This window comes from Gopherus flavomarginatus, chromosome 21, assembly GCF_025201925.1.
Source record: "Gopherus flavomarginatus isolate rGopFla2 chromosome 21, rGopFla2.mat.asm, whole genome shotgun sequence".
NCBI classification, from domain to species: Eukaryota; Metazoa; Chordata; order Testudines; family Testudinidae; genus Gopherus; species Gopherus flavomarginatus.
Genome location: NC_066637.1, coordinates 16779568 through 16801641, shown reverse-complemented (window position 1 = coordinate 16801641; position 22074 = coordinate 16779568). Strand labels below are relative to the sequence as shown.

The following is a 22074-nucleotide window of genomic DNA, read 5'->3' as shown; positions in this document are numbered from 1 at the left end:
CGAGCCACTTCCCAGCCGGGGGCCTCTGACGCGGGCCGCCACCGCCTGCCGCTGCTCCTGAATATTCATCGCGCCGGCCGGGGCCGGGAGCCAAGCGGCCCCGCAGACGGGGGCGGGCCGCAGCGCGCTGCCATTGGCTGCCGGGGAGGCTCCTGGCTCGGGGAGCAGCCCGGGGATCGGCCGGGAGCGGAGGCAGAGGTGGCGGGGGGAGACCCGCAGCTTGGCCGGGTTCCGTGCACGGACTCAAGCGGGGCTGGGAAAGCTGCGAGTGGATGAGACCCCTCCCCGCCCCCCCCGGCCTTTGGGAGCTGGCAGGGGGAGGAGAGACTTAGAGGAGACACACGAGTGTGTGTGCGTGTGCAAGGAGCGCTCTGCCTTGTCAATCGGAGCACGGGGGGCTGCTGCTGCGAGCCTGCTGCTGTCTAACATCACAACAAAGGCTGGTGTGTAACTGGGGTAAGTGACCGCTCCGATTCCCTCCTGCTTTTTTCCAGCCCAGCCTGGGTTAGATGTGGCAATGTCGATTGCATGTATGGCAACAAGACCCCCCCGCCCCCAAGAAAACAGACAGCTCGACCGGCTGCTCCTCCAGCTAAGGAATGGCCCCCAAAGCCCATCCCCTGGTTTGAAAATCCTGCTCAGCTGCAGGATTTGGGGGGCGATGCTGTGACCGCCCTACTGCCCCACGCTGGGAATCCAGACACAAAGGCCGGGGAAATGTAACCTTTCCCCAGGTCAGCACAAACGGCTGGCCCTGGCAGGGCTGCAGTGGATAACTAGCTCCTAGCCCTGCTGGGTGGAATAAGGCCTGTCCCAGGGCAGGGGAGGGGGGATGAAGGGGGATGGCTGCATGGATGATTGCATCTTTTTAGGGTAAAGAAGTCGCCTCTTTCCTGTTATTGTGGGCCAAACTCCCGGCCAAGCGGTGGTGGTAATGAGGGCCTGGCAGATCCTCCCCGGGGGTGGTTAATTAAAATGTTGCACACACTGAGGTTGGGGAAGGGAAGGGGAAGGCTCAGAAAAATAGCGATAATTTTTTATCACAATCTCTGAAAGTTTTCGTGTCCTTTGAATACTGATAGACAGTGCCAGGTCCGCTGCTCTGGAGAAGGAGCGTTTGCCCAGGCAGGATCTGCTCTACAGCCAGAACGTGTGGAAGCTTTTCCGTGCTAATCCATCCACGGGCCTCAACCTTATCCCAGAGAGCTCACCTGTAGGGCTCAGAGGGAGTTCAGTTTCCATGCCCTGGTGTGCCCTTGGCCTTTCTGCGGAGCCTGCCAACAAGAGGCCACTTACCACTAAGGTCTGATCTATGCACAGGTTTTGTACTGGGTTAACTACGTCAGTGAGGGGAGTGATTGTTTTTAAATGCAATAGTGAAATCGGTACCGTCCCTAGCACAGGATAGAGGTGCCTTATCGTGGTCGAATTTATGCTTCTAAATGTACAGGAATTAAGGTCTAAAATTTTTATTAATGTTTAAAATGAAATAGACACAAGTTAAAAGGGAAGGTACTGTACATCTGGGTCAGGCTCGAGTTATGAGGGATTACAGGGATCGGTTACAAGGTTCACAAGGGATCCATTGCAAGATACAGACATATCACATAACCAGCATCAACCCAGATTGGGGTGCGGGAGTTTTTAAAGCGTCAGTGGATAAGTGGGCTTGGGGACGCCACGCATGGAATGTATTAAGAGTCCAAATCAGGATCAGTGTAGCACGGTGGCTCTCAGACTTTGTACTGGTGACCCCTTTCACACAGCAAGCCTCTCGGTGCGACGTCCCCTTATACATTAAAACACTTTTTAATATATTTAACACCATTATAAATACTGGAGGCAAAGTGGGGTCAGGGGTGGAGGCTGACAGCTTGCGACTCCCCAGGTAATAACCTCGTGACCCCCTGAGGGGTCCCGACCCCCAGTTTGAGAACCCCTGGCGTAGTGAATAAGTACATGGGTGGGGTGCGTCCCTTGATTCTTCAGGGAAGGAAGTGGGTTATTTCCCTGATTGGCGGTCTCGATTACTCGAGCTGGACACAGTGTAAGGAAAGGAGACAGTCTGGCCCTGTGAAGTCAGTGGGGCGAGGTTCTGCTTTGCTTCAGCATGGGGTGGCAGAATCTGGCCCTAGAGAAAGAAGGAGATGACTGCTGGAAGAACATACTCCTTGTGAACTGTGCCTTTCTCAAGGCCTCCTCACTTCGCCCTTTCCCGTCTGAGCGCTGCTGGTGCAAGAGCCTTCTTCCCTGTATCTCCTGCTGTCTGGAGCAGTCTCCCTGTCTATCTCCCTGCCTTGCCAACTCCCCATTTCTTTTCACTCTCTTCTGGTCACTTTTTTGCTCGCTTGCTCTGTAGCATGCTTGTATGTACAGCGTACAGCGTAGCATAAGAACGGCCAGACTGGGTCAGACCAAAGGTCCATCTATCCCAGTGTCTTGTCTTCCGACAGTGGCCAATGCCAGGTGCCCCAGAGGGAATGAACAGAACAGGTAATCACCAAGTGATCCATCCCCTGTCGCCCATTCCCAGCTTCTGACAAACAGAGACTAGGATGCCATTCCTACCCATCCTGGCTAATAGCCATTGGTGGACCTATCCTCCATGAACTCTTACCAATCTCCTGTTAATGTTCCACCATTAGTTTAAGTGGACCTTTGTTCAATACCTTAATGTTCCTTTTCCTGACAACTTTATCTCAACAGTCCTCATTCCTGCTTAAAAGGAACATACAGCATTTCTTTAAAAGCAGCAAAGGGTCAGACATGCATCTGACGAAGTGGGTATTCACCCACGAAAGTTCATGCTCCAAAATGTCTGTTAGTCTATAAGGTGCCACAGGACTCTTTGCTGCTTTTACAGATCCAGACTAACAATGCTACCCCTTTGATACTTGACAGCATTTCCTTAATTCATTTTACTTTTACGATATAATTCACTCTACTTTCACAACATCCAGTTACGTATTAATAGCATCCTGCCCCGAGATCTGCCTATGCTGCTCCATAACTGCTCACCTGTTGGTTGGAGTTTAGCATGATTTAATACAGCAGGAAGATGAGATTAAAAACACTTAAAGTTGTTGCTGGAACCAGCTGCAAACATGGTTTAAGATACTGGTGCTTTTTCATAGATTATAAAGTCAGAATGAATCACTGGGATCATTTATCTGACCTCCTGCGTAACAGGCCGTAGATCTTTCCTGAAATAATCTCTGTTTGAAGTAGAGCAGAGCTCTTCGAAAAACATCCAGTCTTGATTTAAAAGTTTCCAGTGATGGAGATTCCACCCCAAGCCTTGGTAAATTGTTCCAATGGCTTATTGCCCTTGCTGTTAAAAAAATTACACCTTATTTCTAGTCTGAATTTGTCTAGTTTCAACGTCCAGCCACGGGATCTGGTTGATATTGAAACACCTCTGAGATCTCGCTCTGTATTGGATCCTTTTAATGTTGCTTACAAAGTTAACCAAATTAATGCCACTGGGGGAAGGAGGGTGGGGGAAAGATCAAACTGGCTTCTAAACATCTTGCAGTGCTAAAGAAGCCTTATCAAACTGCATGGGTCAAACTCTGGACCTATCTGCTGTGGCTGTAACTTACATCTGTTCACCAAAGGTGAAATTCAGCCCTGCGCAGACAGCCAGCGCAACGCCCAGCCACAAATAAAACCCTGTTTTGAGGGCTTAAACGGGAACGGCCAGATTCATAGGCCTTGTGCCAGCCCACTCTGCCAGGGCTGATTTCCCACTCCAAAGTCACACAGCGCTGGATCCACAGCCCATTGAACATGCAAAGTGTTTTGGAAAAAATGCTGCACTATTATTTTTAAAAATTGCTCACCAGGCCTGCACTTGTGACGAGCAGTGTGACAATAATAGATCGGTGGACTGAAGTGAGCACGTGCAAGCTAAAACAGTGCAAAGTCTGGTGCCTTTCAGGATACAGGCCAAGGTAAATATTTTCTCACGGGCCTCTGAAAATAGGGTGAGCAGGGAATTGTAAGTGCAGGGAATTATTGGAGAGGAATTTGTGGTCGGTTGTCATAAATTAATGAATTTAGGCACACAGGTCAGAGCCTCAAAGGTATTTAGTTTCCTAACTTCCATTGATTTCAAATAATTTCAATGGAAGTTAGGGGCCTATATACCTTTGAGGGTCTGGGCCCTAGCGCATACGGCTAGAGATGCCCTTTGTAGAATTTTTATGAATCAAAATAAATAAGCACCCTACAATAACAGCCCGGTAGAGTGTCTATGTAAGAGAGGAAAACCCATGTGGAGGGGATGGAACAGGTTTTACATTTCAAGCTTCCAAAGATTTATTGCAACGAAACCCCCCAAAACTGTTTTGAAATGGCCAGTAGTACTTATGATGGTAGCGCTTTAAGAAACAATCACATAATATCGAAGCGTGAGGGCAGTAAAGGAATGGAGAGGAGTCAGGCCCTTATCTCTAATGAGGACCCTGCTTTTTAAACTGTCAGATTGCCAGGTACCGAGTGGGGGACAGACTGGCCAGCATTAGTCTGTGTCTCTCCTGCAGAGGAAGTGCCTTACAAAGAAAAAAGCTGAACACAAGGGGAACAGCAGAAACAAGGTGGGCACTCTGGAGCAGAGCCATCTGCTCAGGGGGAATCCCTGAGGACTGGATAATCAATCCGAGGCAAGTAGCCAGGCAGAGACAACTGTGATCAGCTCATCGGCTGAATGAGTGTATCTCCCATCGGGGGTTTAGGGCCCGATCCACAGCCGAGGGCGAGCCTTTTAATTAGTTTCTGGGAGCTTTGGATCACCTCGGGGCTGGGGGAAAAGGGGATGGGCACGTGCCCCGAGGGCAGGAGTTAAGAGGATGCATGTGAGTCCTGTGGTGTGTCTGGCTCTGCATCCCACTGTGGTACCTGCACAAATGCTGAGTGAAAGGGCTTTGCATGATGGAACTATGCTGGATGCAGCACCCGCCGATCCGTGACATGCACCCCAGGAGCTTCCAAAAGGGATTCTGGGAGAATCGTCAGCTCCTGTGTGCTCCAGCAACGACTCCCTCCCCTCCTATCCCCACTCCACTGTGCCTCCGTATTGCAGGGCAGATTTCCGTTGTGTCTGAGGCCATGTCTACATCTAAAATTTTGCAGCGCTGGTTGTTACAGCTGTATTAGTACAGCTGTATAGGGCCAGCGCTGCAGAGTGGCCACACTTACAGCAACCAGCGCTGCAAGTGGTGTTAGATGTGGCCACACTGCAGCGCTGTTGGGCGGCTTCAAGGGGTTTTGGGGAAGGCGAGAGCAAACCGGGAAAGGAGACCAGCTTCGCCGCGGTTTGCTCTCGCGTTCCGCGAACCACCCTGCAAACCGCAGGGAAGGAGACCTGCTTGCTCGGGTTCGGGGAACGCGAGAGCAAACCGGGGAAGGAGACCAGCTTCGCCGCGGTTTGCTCTCGCGTTCCGCGAACCACCCTGCAAACCGCAGGGAAGGAGACCTGCTTGCTCGGGGGTTCGGCGAACGCGAGAGCAAACCGGGGAAGGAGACCAGCTTCGCCGCGGTTTGCTCTCGCGTTCCGCGAACCACCCTGCAAACCGCAGGGAAGGAGACCTGCTTGCTCGGGTTCGGGGAACGCGAGAGCAAACCGCGGCGAAGCTGGTCTCCTTCCCCGGTTTGCTCTCGCGTTCGCCGAACAAGCAGGTCTCCTTCCCTGCGGTTTGCACGGTGGTTCGCGGAACGCGAGAGCAAACCGCGGCGAAGCTGGTCTCCTTCCCCGGTTTGCTCTCGCCTTCCCGGAACCACCCAGCAAACCTCAGGGAAGGAGACCTGCTTGCTCGGGGTTCGGGGAACGCGAGAGCAAGCCGGGGAAGGAGACCAGCTTGATTACCAGAGGCTTCCTCAGGTATGCTGGGATACCTGCTTATTCCACGGAGGTCAAGAAAAGCGCTGGTAAGTGTCTATACTTGATTACCAGCGCTGGATCACCAGCGCTGGATCCTCTACACCCGAGACAAAACGGGAGTACGGCCAGCGCTGCAAACAGGGAGTTGCAGCGCTGGTGGTGCCCTGCAGATGTGTACACCTCCTAAGTTGCAGCGCTGTAACTCCCTCACCAGCGCTGCAACTTTCTGATGTAGACAAGCCCTGAGTCTTTTGTCTGTCTGGCTGCTGTCTCTGAGCTTTGGAGAAGTAGTTTTATTTTCTAATCTTCTGTTTCTAAGTGTAAGGATAAAGAGATCAGATAGTAAGTTATATGGTTTCTTTTCTTTGGTATTTGCATAAATATAAGTGCTGGAGTGCTTTAATTTGTATTCTTTTTGAATAAGGCTGTTTATTCAATATTCTTTTTAAGCAATTGACCCTGTATTGTGTCACCTTAATACAGAGAGACCATTTGTATGTATTTTTCTTTCTTTTTATATAAAGCTTTCTTTTAAGACCTGTTGAAGCTTTTCTTTACTGGGAAATTTCAGGGAAATTGAGTCTGTACTCACCAGGGAATTGGTGGGAGGAAGAAATCAGGGGGAGATCTGTGTGTTGGATGTGCTAGCCTGATTTTGCATTCCCTCTGGGGGAATAGGAAAGTGCTTTTGGTTTCCAGGACTGGAAACGGAGAGGGGGAGTCACTCTGTTTGGATTCACAGAGCTTGTGTCTGTGTATCTCTCCAGGAGCACCTGGAGGGGGGAAGGGAAAAAGGATTATTTCCCTTTGTTGTGAGACTCAAGGGATTTGGGTCTTGGGGTCCCCAGGGAAGGTTTTTCAGGGGGACCAGAGTGCCCCAAAACACTCTAATTTTTTGGGTGGTGGCAGCAAGTACCAGGTCCAAGCTGGTAACTAAGCTTGGAGGTTTTCATGCTAACCCCCATATTTTGGACGCTAAGGTCCAAATCTGGGACTAAGGTTATGACACTCCCTCCCCTCCTATCCCCACTCCACTGTGCCTCCGTATTGCAGGGCAGATTTCCGTCCTGTCAATTTGAGCCTGTAGATGCAGGATCTGCAAGTCCTGTTTAGGTGCAAGCCCAGCTGATCTCTGATGGGTTTTGCCCCACCAAGGCAGGTTCACCCAGCAGAGCTTTTAATGCAGAAAGCCGGGGAAAGTAGCTTTACTGGCGGTGGTATAGGTGCATCAACACTCTCCATCTGAGAGCGGGGTCCCAATGTTTACATACAGTGCCTAGCACATAGTGAGAGATGGTCCCTGCCTGGAAGAGCCTCCAGTCTACATAGACAAAGGGTGGGAAGGAGGAGTGTTATTAGTCTCCAGGCGCAGAGAGATTAAGTGATTTACCCATGCCACAAAACCCTCCCATAGTCTTGTCTGATTGGCACAGCTCGGGGGAAGCCCAGGACTAGAACGACACGGGGTGCTGTCGGTCAGGACTGAGGGTGCGTAGGCAGAGTTTTTATATTGGTGACCCATGCAACACTGTGTCTGGCTCCCGCAATAGGTTTCAAAATCAAGACCGAAGGCTTCCTGTTTTCAGCGGGAGTTCAGGGTGGGGTTTGCATGCACGCTCAGCGTTGGCCTTGCCCTCTTTCCCGTTGGAATCAACAGTTGACGGTGGTGGGCTCGGAGTTCGGCCAAGCCTGTGTTTGTATTCACGGGGGCGGAATTCCCCTCTGTGCAAGGCCTTCGTGCCATTCAGGTTCTGCCTCAGACTGTGGGGCTGTACCATGTAAGACAGGTTTCCAAGCTGGGGTTTGCAACCGCCTAGTGATCGGTGAAGGCTTTGGCAGGGATGTGGATTGTGCCTTGTGTTTTTACCCCAATGCATGTGACACACTCCTCCCACCCCAACTCAGGAAGAAGCCCTGGGGTTCAGAAAGTCTGAGATCCTCTGATAGGCAGCATGATCTAGATGGCATAATTGAGTCGTGCTTTGAGTGTCACTTAGAACACGGTAGGAGCCTTTTCTTTCTTTTGCGAGCAAGAGCATGTTTATGGCCTGGGAGAAAAGTGCATTTCCAATCTGAGGTTCAACTGCGAAAGGCTCACCACGGCTCCACGTTTGTTCGGTTTATCTGCGGTCGATGGGCTTAGATGCCAGGGGCTGGATTTTAAACCCTGGCCGCCAAGGCTGTGCATACAGCTGTCTGTGTTTGTACCAGTGCGTGCACACCCATGTGGCTCGCGCGGTATTTGTGTGTGCACGCACTAGGATGGTGCACTGACCTGAGTCACAGGCACAAAAGGGGCGTGCATCCAAGTTTTGCACCTGAACTCCAGCGTGTGTGTGTGTGTGAGATTGTATGAAATTTCTTCTTGCTAGGCTCTGTGCACCACTTTGAACTCCCCAAGAACTTGGAACTATCACAAACCTCACCGCTTTCCGTTCCACGTGCAAGGCAGACTTCTCCGACCTTTCCTTCTCTATTACAAATACACAGCAAGGGCTGTATGTAACAGATAACAGTCAACCCGCCTCTACCCAAACAGGACACGCCACTCCACACCTTTCTCCCCCTGGGGAGAGGAGAGAACAAACAACAGGTGACAGATGGGTAGTCCTGTTGCTCAGTGCAGCCTTGGAAGGCACTCAGATATTATGGGGATGAGGGTGGTGTAACAACAGATATAGAATAGGACAGAACTTGCCTCGAGAAGGGGCAGATTTCACCAGGGGATATGCAGACTTGGAAGCTTGAGGGGAATGTGACCTCATAAGCAATGAAACCAATGTGTAAATATTGGTGTCCATTAGCTGTCTCTACCTTTCTATGGCCTTTTGTTTAGCTTCCTATCAAACTTTAAAGGTCATGTGTTTTTGACTTGGCTGGCGAGTGAAACCCAAGAATTTTTCTACCCCCTTTTCACTTTGTTTTCTGAGCTGATGGTAGTTACCAGGGACTGCACTGTGGAATGGCTGGCTCGGTCAGGCTGTCCAACGTTTGCTTAATGTCACAACTATTTTCTTGGCTTTGGCTGCTGTGCAGCTTCAATCATGCGGGTAATGGATGGTGAAAAACAACAGGCTGTGCTGGGGATTTGATCCGCTGCTGCTTCTGGAAAAGGCCTGAGACAACAAACTAGTTTTGTGGCAAATGCAGGATGAAATTTCTCTGGGGTGGTTAGGGCGATTGGGAGCAGCTGTAGCCCCATCCCCCCTACAAAGGCTCAATGGCCCATAGGCAGGCTGTGCAGATGTTAAGGAGAGGGGGCTGCTTCTGATTCTCTTTCTTTCCTCCCCGTCCAGTTGCTCTCACTTGCTCTACGGCGTCTTTAAACCAAGAGTGGGTGGGTGTCTTTCTCAGAGGTCTGCTCTAGCTCATCCAGAAGTTATGGACTTCATGCAGGGATTAGTGGGTGAGGTTCTTTGGCTGGGGTTGTGCAGGAGCTCAGACTAGGTGATGACAATGGTGCCTCCTGGCTTTAGAAAGCTATCACGCTCTATTGCTTTACCATCTAAGGAATCCTCCCACCTCTGCCAGCCCACTTTTTCTGCTGTCATCCTGATCTGAGTCTGTACTGCCTCCTTGTGGCCGGCAGGAGGTGCTCTAATAGGCTATTGTCACAGCACCGTGTGGCGGGCAGCCAGGCAGGGGAGCAGCTTCAGAAACTTGCCAGCAGTGATAACTCAGCTTGATCCTGGGCATTGTTAGTGAGATCCACGGGTGGGGACAGATCCTTGTCTCCCTCCTGGTTGAATTCACTCAGGGCTCCATTCTGCCCCATGCTGAGCAGTGCCTTACTATGCACCTCACTCCATTGGGACAGATTCTGCCTCCTTTCGCTGCTTGGCAAACAGCGTCAGTCATTTCCAGGGATTGAGCAAGGGACATAGTGTAAGGAAAGGAGACAGTCTGGTCCTGTTAAGTCAGTGGGGCAAGGTTCTGCTTTGCTTCAGCATGGGGTGGCAGAATCTGGTCCTAGAGAAAGAAGGAGATGACTGCTGGAAGAACACACTCCTTGTGAACTGTGCCTTTCTCAAGGCCTCCTCCCTTGCTCCTTTCCCGTCTGAGCGCTGCTGGTGCAAGAGCCTTCTTCCCTGCATCTCCTGCTGTCTGGAGCAGTCTCCCTGTCTATCTCCCTGCCTTACCAACTCCCCGTTTCTTTTCACTCTCTTCTGGTCACATTTTTGCTCCCTTGCTCTGTAGCACGCTTGTCACATGTACAGTGTATCGTAAGAGCATAAGAACGGCCAGACTGGGTCAGACCAAAGGTCCATCTAGCCCAGTATCCTGTCTACCCGACAGTGGCCAATGCCAGGTGCCCCAGAGGGAATGAACAGAACAGGTAATCATCAAGTGATCCATCCCCTGTCGCCCATTCCCAGCTTCTGACAAACAGAGGCTAGGGACGCCATTCCTACCTATCCTGGCTAATAGCCATTGGTGGACCTATCCTCCATGAACTTATCTAGTTCTTTTTTGAACCCTGGTATAGCTTTGGCCTTCACAACATCCTCTGGCAAGGAGTTCCACAGGTTGACTGAATGTTGTGTCCCCCTCTAGTGGCTGATTGAAATAGTGAATAACTGCCTACTACTGCTCCTGGCTTATGAAGTTAACTCCTCTAGCTCAAGTGCTCTGGTGCCGAAGATCATAAGGGCTGAACTCTGCTGATGTCCTTCTGTTGAGGTAGTGTCTAGGAGCTCTTATCATGGAACAGGACCCATGGTGCTAGGTCCTATACAAACACAGAACAAAGAGATGGTTCCCTACCCAGGGAGCCAACAATCTAAGTATGTATCAAGGGATGACAGATGGATGCAGGCAGACGGGGGAGCCCAAAGAAACAGTGAGACAGTATGGTTAGCAGGACAGGCGGTGCTCGCATTAGACCCGCAGCTAAACGAACCATTGCCAGGTATTTTGAAAACATTGCGGCAGAGGAGAATTTTAAGGTGGGAGCTGAAGGACAGAGGTAGCTTTGCCGATGCTTACAGGAAATGCTTCCCAAGGGTGAGGGGCAGCCTGGGAGAAAGCACAACATTTAACAAGTTGTCGATGGAGGCTGGCATGGGTTGGTCGGAGGAGAGAATCAACCTCTTGGTAACAAAAGAGAGATGATAGGTAGAGAAGCAGTGGGGCTAGGCATGCAGTGATTTGCCTAATGACTGGATGCTATATTTAATCCATTCACCACACAATGCCAGCCTGTAGAACTCTACCCGGCCCTCTCTATCATCAATGGTAGAACCTTCAAGTTACGAATGAAGGTTGTTCGAAACTCTGAAATGTTCGTAACTCTGAACAAAACGTTATGGCGAGTCTTTCAAAAGTTTACTAGGCAGAAGAAAAATGCAGCTTTTAACCATCTTAATTCGAATAAAAGAAGCACAGAAATAGTTTCCTTACCTTGCCAAATCTTTTTTCTGAAATGTTCCCTTTATTTTTTTCGTAGTTTACGTTTAACACAGCACTATACTGTATTTGCTGTTTTTTGTCTCTGCTGCTGCCTGATTGTGCACTTCTGGTTCTCCATGGTGTGTGGTTGACTGGCCAGTTTGTAACTCTGGTGTTCGTAACTCTGAGGTTCTACTGCACTGAGTCCTGTATTTGGGCTACTTGGAGTTTCAAATTACCCAGTAAATTGAGAATCTCACCTAAATCTCCTTTGCTGCAGACTAAGCCCATTACGTCTCGCGTATCTCCAGCACACCTGTAATGATGATGAATTTTCAAAGAACAATCGGTGGTTTTGGCTAAACAACTAAACATTCAGGTTCAGCTAAGCATATCTAATCAGTCTATTTCCACTAGACATACGACTTCCTCTTTGGTTTCAAAAAATCAGGCTGAAAATCTCAAGAGAACAGACTCCTTTGTGAGATTTCAAGATCCTCCCTGCTTCTGACCTTCAGGCCCAGATCGCTCAGAAATAGCAGTTTTCCCTCTGGTGTTTCACTGCTTCTGGTTTTAAATCCTGGTTAATGCAAGGAGGCAGAAGCACATGAAAATGGGTGTGTGTATGTGTGTGTGTGACCTAACTCCACCTTAGTGAACCTCAAAGTTAAGGTTCTATGTAAGTTTCAAGTGAAAGATCAGGACAGGTCCCATTTTACTGATGGAACTGGTTTATTCATACTTGTTGGTTGTCTTGGGATTGGTATCTCTATTTGCCGACCTGGTTTTTGGAACAAAGCAAAAAACTAGACTGTGCCTGTCTAGATTATGACGATTCTTAGTTGTGTTACCACAAGCATGGCCCAAGACCTCCTTGTGCTAAGCACTGTACAAATCCACCCAAAAAGACAGTTCTGGCCTCAGAGAACTTCCAAACTAAACATAAGACAAGATGTGGATGTAGACAGGGGAGCAATCCACTCCAGGTTTTACATTGCGCCTGCTGCATGCTGGGACAGGAGGTACTGGGCGTTCAGGGAGTGCAGTGCTAATACCGATGCAGCGCATGCATCATCGGCACCGCTCCTGGGTCCCAATCCAGCAAAGTGCATAAGCATGTCCTTCCTTCAAGTGTGTGAGTCTGACCACTTGACATCAGTGTGATGGGACTGATCACATGCCAGATCAGGGCCATAGTTTCTAGACCTCACTATCAAGTCTCAGTGCCTTGTTCTAAGAAGTTCCCCATAAACCAAAGACATGAATTTTGTGTCCTGCTACATTGCCAGATCTTGTCCAGTGGAGTGCAGTGGGTTCTGCCATTCTGGCTGAAATGTGCCTTTTAGATTCTAAATGTGTTGTTTGGACTGGGGTCTTTCTCAGTGCAGGGGAGTTTTGCATTTGAATGGCACTGCAATGAAGCCAAGTGCGGTCCGTATTCTAAATGAATGACTGGAACACCATGGCTCGCTGGCCTGTGATTGCTGCGGCTGGGATTCCAAGTGCAGTATCCTCGCAGTTGCTGAGGCCGTGTCTGAAAGCTTGCAAAAAATTTTTTTTAATGTAGTTTATGAGGAAAGAGGAAGTGGCCTGCAAATGTGCAGCTTGGCTAAACAAGGGCTAGTAGGGAGGTTAGCATCAGTGTCCAAGGAGAGCTGAAAGGTGCAAATGTTTAGGTGGCCGAAGGGTATAACCAGGGTTTATGGGAGGAAACTGAGCAAAGACACATTGTGGTGAACACGCAGAAAATGCCCCGTTGGCCCCAAACCCGTCAGCACGCACGGAGTCACAACTGCTTTCCTCTAAAAGTAGTAGATATATAAAGCAGTGAACGAGGCCTCCCTAAATGGAACGACTTCCCCTGGAAAAGTGAAGAACGTGCATAAGTGTTTGCAGGATTGGGGCTGGGGAGCAGCGTCTCAAGGAGAAAGGCAGAATCAGGTCATTTGGGACACTTTAAACTGGACTGGGTAAAATGCTGAAATAATTTGCATTGGCTGAGGGGAGGGATTGATGAAGAGCTTAGAAAGAAATAGCCTCGGGTACCTTTTCCCTGTGAAAGTACCAGCACCGTTTCTGCTTCTGTTGGCTGTTTCATTTACAACCTGCCTCATCAGTATCTCCCCTCCCTCCCCAGGTTCGGCTAACAGAGAGCTTTGGGAGGTTTCTTTTAGACACAAGTGGTTCTGAGCTGACACCCAAGCTTTGGATCCAAATTTGCAGCTCAAACATGTTGGATGGAGTCTGAACGCCAAGTTCAAAATGCCCTGAGCTTTGGATTCAGCTGTAGAATTCAGCCTCCATCCACTCCTTGCTTCTGCACGTCTTCAGAGCTGACATTTCAGTTCAGGGTCTTATTCCTAAATGTCCTGGATGCCCTTTGCTTGTGCTTTCCTTATGCACGGACGAAGGCATGGCGGTTCTACCTAGTCTCATTTCTTCTGCTCAAAGCAGCTCTTTGCAGAATGGGTGGCAGTGCTTAAATGAATCTCCGGGCCACCACCCATGCATGTGTGAGTTCACCCTGTGTAGCACTGTGCCCCTGGGTGCTGCTTCTGTGCTGCACTCCAGAAAATGTCCTCAGTCCAGGTGGCACTGTTGTTTCCAGGTTCAGTTGAAATGACACCTGTACTTCCTCCAGGATGTGACTGCTTTGCTCACTTCAGTTTGCACAATGTGATGCATTTGCAGCAACTAGGTATTTTCCCACTTGGCTTGTGTAATGGTAATTATATGTTTATCCTGTAGTTTCATCAGGAGCCTCTGCATGCCAGGACGGCTGTCATTCAGATCCTGTTCCTGTATGTCTAGCTCATGTTTATTACGTGACAGAGCTCCCGGCAACCTTGTAAATTTCCCTGTGCAATTTCTCCCATCCATAGGCTAGAGCTAAGGGTTCCCTCCCCACATCAGAGCCTTTTTTGCTCATTCTCAGTCTTTGATCTCCCAGAGGAAGTAGGAGGCAGGAAACAAAGCATCTTTTCTCCTGAAACAAAACTTTTCAGAGGCCAGAATTTTAACTAGAAACTTCAAACCCACCCAAACCTCCCCCTAGATCAGTAGGGTTCAAACTTGTGTGTCTGGATGCTGGCCCTTGAATCAGGAAGCTCCAGCTGAGGTGAGCACAGCATGGGTTTATTGTTGTTGGGTTTCTCTGGAAGGGAAAAGGTCCTTATCTCTTTCACCAGGGATGTTTACTCCAGCTCATGGATGCTGGAAAGCGGGGATGGATCAGCAGTCCATATGGGCGTTGCTATCTAAACCCTGACGTTAGCCACATCCCCTTCCTCAGATCAGCACTTGCGTGTTGATATGGGGAGATGCTGGCTCTGGACAGGGAACTGAAAATATACAGGGCTCAGTAGCTGAAATCAGTTTTCTTAAACTACACATGTGCTAGGAGGCTGCATCTCATAGACTTTGAAGGCCGGAAGGGACCATTGTGGTCATCTAGTCTGACCTTCTGCACATCCCAGGCCACAGTATCTCACCCACCCACTCCTGTAATAGACCCCTGACCTCTGCCTGAGTTACTGGAGTCCTCAAATCATGGGTTAAAGACTTCAAGTTTCAGAGAACTCACCATTTAAACTAGTTTAAACCTGGAAGTGACCTGTGCCCCATGCTGCAGAGGAAGCGAACCTCCCCTCCCCTCTTCCCCCTCCAAGGTCTCTGCCAATCTGACCTGGGGGGAAATTCCTTCCTGACTCCAAATGTGGTGTAAACCAGTGTTGCCCCACTGAAGTCAATGGAGCTGTGCTGAGTGGCATCAGCGGAGGATCCGGTCTTTTGTGTTTCTAATGGAGCAAAGGCTGACGCGATTCAGTTTTGTTCCTTGTGGGTACAGCACAATTGGAGCTGATGGGGCTAGGAATGTGTAACTGTGGTGTTAACTTGTTTAGGTTTTTGGCCATGTCCTGGATAAATGAGAGTTTATTTCCTGGTGAAATTTGAAGGCTGATTCTTCCGAATCAGAAATCTGCCTGCTTACCTGCCTCCCATTGCTATGGAATCTGAGCATCTCGCAGACATCTTGTATTTGTCTCTAAATCCCATTGTGGGGTGAGGAAGTGCTAGTAACCCAATGTCTAATATGGGAGACTGAGGCACACAGAAAGGCAGGGCCAGGTTTCCAAAAGAGATCAGCATCCAACAGCTGCCATTTTCAGCACCAGATTTTCATTCTACATCCAGTGCAATGAGTTCTTCTGACAATCTGGCCTGTAAGTGACTTGCCCATGGTCACACAGGAAGGCTGTAGCAGAGCCAGCAATTGAACCTGGATCTCTTGAGAAACAGACCCGTGCCTTAACCCCAAGACCATCTTTCCTCTGGATATCCCTGGATCCAAATGCTCTCAATTCTTTGAAGGGATTCAGAGAATCTACATCCAACTTTTACAGCTGTCTCCTACCTGTGTGATAGGCCTGAACTGACAATCATGGATCCAAGCATCCCTCCTGAATTTGGGGTAGGGAGAATAATCAAAATCCAGACTGGAATTTTGTGGTTCATTCCGATGTCTCTAGAATTGGGAGAAGTCCCCCCCTTCGCTCCCCCTATGTTAGAACAATGACAACATACAGGAGGTTGAATCTAGGGCATGAGAGCTGAATTGCAAAGGATTTTTAAAAAATTAGGCTGTGCATCTGTATTTTGCATCTGTATAATAGAGAACAAAAGAGGGGTTTTCATTTCAGCCTTCAAAATCTCAGTGATGTCTAGCCTGGTCTCCTTTCGTTTTGCTGGAGGAAAAAGTCTTGAAGGATTTGTACTTTGAACTCTGCCACCTCACTTGAATGGGTGAGCTATTGAATGATTAACAAAGACCCTTTTATCCCAAATGTGTATCAGTTATTGTAGTTTAATAGGCGGTGGCAAAAATAACAACCAAAGAGTTTTAAGCTGCCTGATTAAAAATCTCTTCCGCCCTCAATGTCCATAACGTGCTGTTGTCATTTCGCGTTGTCTAGACTAGGGACATTGGGACAACCCTCTTATGTAAACAAACGACGCCACTGTCACTTATGCTGGCAATTTAGTGCAGACCTTGTCTTTACACTAGTGCAATGCATTTACACTGGGGACTTGTGCTAACAGAGCTGCTCAAATGCAGCCTCCTCGCACGTACGCACACGTGCTGCCCCAGAACCCAGCATAGCCCAACTTAAGGTCTTCACGAAACATCCAGGTCAGCCTTAGGGGTGAGCAATGAGGGTAGTTTCCCTGGGCAGTGACTTCCGGGAGCATCAGATCAACATCGGGGGGCGCTACATTGGCTTTGTTTTGGTTTGGTTTTTTGCTTGGCCTTTTAGGGGGTATCGGGACTGTTTTCTGCCCTGCGTGACAAAACACCCAGGACTGGTCCTGCTAATCATAGACTTTTCCCGGGCAGGTAATACATGAATTTCTCTTGTAAAACAATGAGAAGAAAGAAAAAAACCTTAACACAATCAAATAAAATAAAGTTTTTTCCAGATGTATTCACAACAGAAACAGAAAAGTGCACAAACCCATTTTATTGTTTTTTCCTTCTTGAAAGTCTCCTTTAAATACTCTAGGGTGTCTCTCTTTAAAGACCATTCAAGTGCATGCGAAGGTGCTTTGTAAGACGCAAGTGGCGCTGGTTGTAATTTGGAGGGATTAAACAGCAAGCGCCAACAGGAAAGCCAGCCTAAGGGCAGATTTTAATGGGGGTTTTGTGGTAATAAATAAGATTTAAAATAAACAGTCAGACCGTGGGAACCTGGAGCCCTGCCTTTTTAAAACAGCGTTCTTGATTAATATTGCATAACTTTGGAGACAGTGTGGGATGCGGTGTTGTCCAGTCACCGGAGCATGGCCTCCAGAGGCGGGAAACTTAAGAGTTCTAATCGCAGTCCTAATGCTGACCTGGGGGGTAATAGGTGCTAACAGGCACCTATTACCCCCCACCCCGTCCCTTTTAAAAACGGGACATCTGGTCACCCTAGTTGAAGGGGATGTCAAAACGTTCTAAAATTTCCAATCTCATGCTCTAGGACTTCACCTGCAGGGGTCAGGAAGGCAATCCCCTCTCCCCACCACTGTATTCGATTTTCGTTGTTGCTGTTGTCTCCTTCCTCTGAGGTATCAGAGATGGTCACGGCTGGAGATAAGAGTGGATGGGGTGGGCTGGTGCTCTGAAGTGGCATGGAGAATTCTCCCTTGGATGCTTGGCTTGCTGGTTGTGGCTCACATGCTCAGGGTCTAATTGATTACCATATGTGGGGTCAGGCAGGACCTGGGAGTTTTCTTGCCTTCTTCTGCGGTGTGAGGCATAGGTTGCTTGCCAGAGTTATCTGGGTATATCTCACCTACTCTGTTCCCTGCCACTGCGGGGGCTTCAGACACTGGTGTTCTCTGTCTGTGGCACACAACCCTTTAGTTTCTGAAGGGCTGAAATACGTGGGTCTAATTCTGATTGTGAGGCTTGATGGGAGGTGGCCAGGTGGTGTTGGTGGCCTCTGAGGTGCAGGAGCTCTGACTAGATAGAGAATCTCATGGTCCCTCCTGGGTTTAAAGTCGATGACTCCATTTTGAGCATCTCAATTCTTGGGTGCTCGACGGAAGGTGCCGTTGGGTTGGGTTTCAGAGGTGCTGAGCAGCTGCAAATCCCCTGGGCTTCAGCAGGCGTAGCAGGTGCTCCGTATTCATAAAAATGCAGCTCAGGATGGGCAACTAGACACCATGAGGATAAGCGTGGCAGTAAAATCATGACTGCCCTGCTGGCTGGGTTGTCTTATCGTGCAGCAGGGCGCTGTAACTTGATTAAAATGGCCCAAGGATCCCAATACACCTCATCCTTATGCCTCTTCTTCCTCATCAGATGATAATGGAATCCCATCCATTTTCCACCTCCTCTCCCAGCAGATCTTGCTTCCTGGCCACTGAGTTCCCCAGGAGAAATATTGAACAGTGTTGCCTTTGGAGATCAGCAGTGCTGTCTGGGAGAGGTTGGGTGATATCATAGAATGGTAGGACTGGAAGGGACCTCGAGAGGTCATCTAGTCCAGTCCCCTGCACTCAAGGCAGGACTAAGTATTATCTAGACCATCCCTGACAGGTGTTTGTCTGACCTGCTCTTAAAAATCTCCAATGATGGAAATTCCACAACCTCTCTAGGCAATTTATTCCAGTGCTCAACCACTCTGACAAGAAGTTTTTCCTAATGTCCAACCTAAACTGCCCTTGCTACAATTTAAGCCCATTGCTTCTTGTCCTATCCTCAGAGGTTAACAAGAACAATTTTTCTCTCTCCTCCTTGTAATGACCTTTTATGTACTTGAAACTGCTCTCAAGTCCCCTCTCAGTCTTCTCTTTTCCAGACTAAACAAACCCAATTTTTTCAGTCTTCCCTCCTAGGTCATGTTTTCTAGACCTTTAATTGTTTTTGTTGCTCTTCTCTGGACTTTCTCCAATTTGTCCCCATCTTCCCTGAAATGTGGCGCCCAGAACCGAACACAAGACTCCAGTTGAGGCCTAATCAGCGCAGAGTAGAGCGGAAGAATTACGTCTCGTGCCTTGCTTACAACACTCCTGTTAATACATCCCAGAATGATGTTCGCTTTTTTTGCAACAGTGTTTCACTGTTGATTCATATTTAGCTTGTGATCTACTATGACCCCCAGATTCCTTTCTGCCATACTCCTCTCTACATAGTCATTTCCCATATGAAGTTTCCGCAGTCCTTTGTAAGCTCCCATGATGGAAAGGGCCATTTTAGGGGGCTTTAAATGCTGCAACTGGGACACGAGAATGAAACTGAGATGTAGACTTTGAGGTTGGTTCCAAAATACTTTCAGATTGTGACGGCGCCCTGTGCTGCACAGCAGTGTCCCAAGGGCAGTGATGGAAACCCAATTGCTCCAGGAACTGAACCTTGGACTGGGCAGAGCCCTGGAGAGGAGGCTGTGATGAACAGTGGGGTTCTGTGCAAGGATGGTCTCTAGTAGAGCTGACGGAAACTCAGAATTTCTGTTTCGTGGGAAATTTCAACATTGGGACATTTCCCACGAAATAGAAATTCTGAAAAATTTGGGTTTTGGAAAATGTGTGGAAAATTTGAAATTTCATTGAAGTTTCCATTTTTGTATTTTTATTATTTCGACGTTCTCTCAGGACCGCAGCCGTGCACAATATACACGGCTGCTAGCGACTTACCGTATTGTGACATAACACAGTCACTGAAATAGTCTAGTTTTCTTTATTTCATCTTCATCTTTAAGGGCAGCTCGGGCTGAAACGTCTGATCTTCTATCTGCTTGTGGTGCAAGGAATCCGTTTGTAGTTCGACTCATGCTATGTCACGCTGCAAAGAGTCATCCCCTGGTACCCTGCAGGCTGAATGCCTGGTGTGGAATCCGTTGCTTGGGAAGGCCCAGCCTTCATGGGAAGTGGAGGGGACCAAGGCCCTGGAGCAAGTAGAGTTAACATCAGAGCCTTGCTAGAGAGACCCAGGCAGATGAAATTGGGCTGCATGATTATCAGCGAGCAAGAAAAGTAACAGAGGATGGCAACAGAGCACACTGGCTGCAGTTCTAACACCTGGAAGCTGTCAATCGAGCATCGGGCTAAAAATAAACAAATAAAGAAGATTTACCAGCTGCTCCTGGATGAGTATTAAGTCACCGGGGCTGGCAAGGTGCAGCAGATGCTCCAACTTTCCTCGTTTTTAATTTTTCGCCCTTTACTTGCTAGGGAGAAAATGTCTTTTTAAAAGGGCATTCGCTGGGCTGCACTAAAAAGTCCTCCATATCACAGCTCTGGATTGATTACGCTCAGCTGTACTGTGTTACTACGTGGTGGCCCCAGCCAGGGTGGGGGCCCCATTGTGTGGTGAGAGAGAAACCCTGCCCGGCACAGTCTGAATAGTCAAGGAAGACAAGGATTATTGTGCCCACTTTCTGGACAGGGCTTGGTCGCTCAAGCAATCTGTGTGGAAGAGACTGTTTGGTGCCTTAGCTACAAACCCATCCTACCTCACCATTTCTAACACTGTAGCCCAGGGGTCCCAAACTTAGTTTACCTTAGGGCCAGTGCCAGTCCTCAAATCCTTCCAGTGGGCCAATAATGTCACTGAAGACGGTGTTCAGAAGAGAAAACGTTTATATTGTATTTTTTTTTCAAATTTCTTAGAAATAATAAAACTGTCATACAACTTTACACAGTTCTTGGCCTGCCAGAGAGTTTTTAGTTGGCCAGCCACCTGGCAATGCTTCAGTTCTGTCAGTTTGGTGATGTTTGGCTTCAGTGGCCGAGCAGTTGAAACCTTCAGGATTGCAGCAAGGTGTGCATCAGAGAGAGTTGTGTTCGGTATTTTTGACTTGTTTTCATTGTGAAAAAAAGTGATGCTGCCGCTATGGCTGACTCTGCCCAGCAACTAGTGATAGTATCTCTGTCCCGCTCCCCCAGCCAATGGGAGCTATGGGGAGTGGCGTCTGTAGTTGAGATTGCCGGCAGCGTGTCTGCCTGCGTCTCTCCTCCGTGGGCTGCAGTGGGGAGGTTCTCGGGCTGCAGATGGCCCACCGGGACTTTGAGACCCCTGCTGTAGCCTCTTCAGTCTGGGATAATCGCCCTGCATTGTCAGATGCCTCACAAACCCAAGGCTATTGGCAGACCTGGGGAGTAGCCTGGTTGTAAGCTTATTTGAGACGCTCTCTCTGGTTAGGTGAGCTTTCCAACAGGGCGTCTTTCCCCTTTGACTCAGGTCCCATTTGTAACCTTTTCCTGCCACTGTGAGGGCTGGAAACTTTTTTAAAAGGAAAGTTGAGCTGCTCACTTGATCACATGCCTCCAGGGGCTGGGACTTTAAGAGAAAGACCCCAAATGGTATCAGGTTTCAGAGTGGTAGCCGTGTTAGTCTGTATGAGCAAAAACAACGAGGAGTCCTTGTGGCACCTTAGAGACTAACACATTTATTTGGGCATAACCTTTCGTGGGCTAAAACCCACTTCATCAGATGCATGGAGTGGAAAATACAGTAGAGAGGTATAAATACACAGCACATGAAAAGATGGGAGTTGCCTTACCAAGCGGAGGGTCAGTGCTAACGAGCCAATTCAGTTAAGGTGGAAGTGGGCTATTCTCAACAGTTGGCAAGAAGGGGTGGAAATCACTTTTGTAGTGCTAATGAGGCCAGTGTAATCAGGGTAAACCCCAGTGCCAACTCTGTCCGCATATCTATTCAAGGAGCATCATCATAGGAGCTAACCACATCAGCCACGCCATCGGGCTCGTTCACCTGCACATCTACCAACGTGATCTATGCCATCATGTGCCAGCAATGCCCCTCTGCCGGGTACATTGGCCAAACCGGACAGTCTCTATGCAATAAATAAATAAATAAAAAGACACAAATCTGACATCAAGAATTATAACATTCAAAAACCAGTCGGAGAGCACTTCAATCTCCCTGGACACTCAATAGCAGACTGAAAAGTGGCAATTCTTCAACAAAAAAATTTCAAAAACAGACTCCAGTGAGAAACTGCAGAACTGGAATTAATTTGCAAACTGGACACCATCAAATTAGGCCTGAATAAAGTCTGGGAGTGAATGGGTCACTACAGAAACTAATTCCCTCTGCTAATACTCACTCCTTCTGGTCAACTGTTTGAAATGGGCCACCTTGATTACATTGGCCTCATTAGCACTACAAAAGTGATTTCCACCCCTTCTTGCCAACTGTTGAGAACAGCCCACTTCCACCTTAATTGAATTGGCTCGTTAGCACTAACCCCCTCACTTGGTAAGGCAACTCCCATCTTTTTGTGTGCTGTGTATTT

The 22074-nt window shown here is 48.6% G+C and overlaps 1 protein-coding gene across 3 annotated transcripts in view; it reads left to right on the top strand.

The window, feature by feature from the left end:
- Positions 1-321: 321 nt before the first annotated feature.
- Positions 322-22074, top strand: part of ARHGEF10L (Rho guanine nucleotide exchange factor 10 like) — a 162728-nt gene continuing 140975 nt past the window's right edge. For 2 of the 3 annotated variants that reach the window (XM_050931312.1, XM_050931309.1), the window contains exon 1: positions 322-456. The gene's annotated coding sequence lies outside the window, so the exon portion shown is untranslated. The remainder of the gene's footprint in view (positions 457-22074) is intronic. The other variant, XM_050931313.1, reaches the window with a different exon arrangement.